Genomic DNA, 1,977 nt, shown 5'->3' on the forward strand with positions numbered 1-1,977 from the left:
TTCAGGCGTACATGGAGGCAGAATGTTGTATACATAATAAATAAATGAATCTTTAAAAAACAAAAACAGTTTACAATCTCTATAAAAAAGAAAAGGCTGAGCATTCATAAGTAAGAATAAGTCTCCGTGTATTTATTGGGAGCTGGGTGGCAAACCCCCAAAGAGTAAAGCAGCCAACTATACCTTCCTAATGCTGCAATCCTTTAATACAGGTTCCACATGTTGTGGTGATCCCCAACCATAAAATTATTTTTGTTGTTACTTCATAGCTATAATTTTGCTACTGTTATGAATCATAATGTGAATATCTGTGCTTGCTGATAGTCTTAGGGGACCCCTGTGAAAGGGTTACTTTATCTCCCCATAGGTCACAACCCCAGTTTGAGAACTGTTGTAGGATGCTGCTTGTTCATTTCCTGGCCGCCCACACTCCTGAAATAATCACATAGGAACCATAATATCTGCAATACTGTTTGGCCAATAGCTTAAGTGCATTCCTAGCTTGCTCTTATATCCTCAACTAGCCCATCTCCATTAATCTGTGTATCCCCGTGGCTGTAGCTTACTGGGTAAAGTTCCGTCCAATGTCTGTCTCTGGTGGGGCTACATGGCATCTCGACTCTGCCTACTCTATATCTCTTCCAGCCTGGCTATATTCTGTTAAGCCATTGGCCAAAAGCAGCTTCTTTATTAACTAATAAAAGCATATACAGAAGAACTTCCCATACCAGAGAACCACTGCTCTAAGGGACCCAGATGAATAGAACGTGTGTACAAAACTGTCATAATGAAACCCATTATCTTGGATAATTAATATATGCTTCTAAACATGGAGTGCCTATCAAAGATAAATGGATAAACAGCAGAGATTACTAGTGATGTAGCTTAATGATAGAACATGCTCGGTGTGTGGGAGGCCATGAGGTCATTTCCAAGTATTTCAAATGACTGGATGAATGATTGATAAGTAAAAAGTTAAAGGTTGCCATCAACCACCAAAAGGAATGAGACAAGGGGTCGAATCTCCCTGGAGCCCACAAACTCTGGTCTCTGGAGCAATGAAAAAATGTGATCACTGGCATAAGCTTTGTTGTTCCCGGAATCCAATACTGCCTCCTCAGATTCTGAGCTGGTTTGTTTGTTACAGAGCTGCAGGTGAAGCCCCAGCTTCCCACATGTTATGCAAGTATCCCCTGAGCTGTTCCTCTTGGCCCCAAGTTCGTTAAGCCTTGAGTTATGTTGCAAGCGAGACTTCAGATGAAGAGAGAACACTTACATTTTCAAACAAAATCTGGAGGAAATATTTCCTATCTAGAACTCACCAGGCTGAGAAGTTCATTTTTTGTTGTTGTTGTTGGTTTATGGTATTCGGCATGCAAAAAAAAATTTTTTTGGCATTTTCAGATAGGGTTTCATGAACCCCAAGCTGGTCTCAAACTCAAGGTAGCTAAGGATGAACTTGAACTTGATCCTCCTTGGTGTATTACAGGCATTCACCACCAGACCTGGTTTTACACACCAACTAAGTCACACCCCAAGCCCTGCATGAGGGTATTAAGGAACAGCCTCTGGGCATAAATAACAGCTGGGGCACCACCTGTGAAATGCTTTTGGTGTCAAGGTTAAGTCCCCAGTGTGGGTGTCAAGGCTTTGCATTTGGTGAGCTCAAAGGTTGGAGCACTATTCTCACTGTTTTGTTTTGAGACAGGGTTCCTCTGCAATCCAGGTTGATCTTGGACTCGTGACAGTCTCCTGTCTCAGTCTCCTAAGTGCTGATGTTACAAACAGGAGCTACCGTGCCAGCTCTTCCAACAATACTTTGTCCTAGAAGTTACCTTGAAGAAATTTTTGGGTTTGAGCCTTGTCTAATGAATCGACTTGTTGTCTAAATGGTTGAAAATCTACAGGGTGTGTAGAGGAGTCCTGCTGACTTGGATTAAATGAGCTAGACCTTCCAAAGAGAGAGAGAGAGAGAGA

Source organism: Microtus ochrogaster, chromosome 15 (assembly GCF_000317375.1).
Source record: "Microtus ochrogaster isolate Prairie Vole_2 chromosome 15, MicOch1.0, whole genome shotgun sequence".
Classification (NCBI taxonomy): Eukaryota; Metazoa; Chordata; class Mammalia; order Rodentia; family Cricetidae; genus Microtus; species Microtus ochrogaster.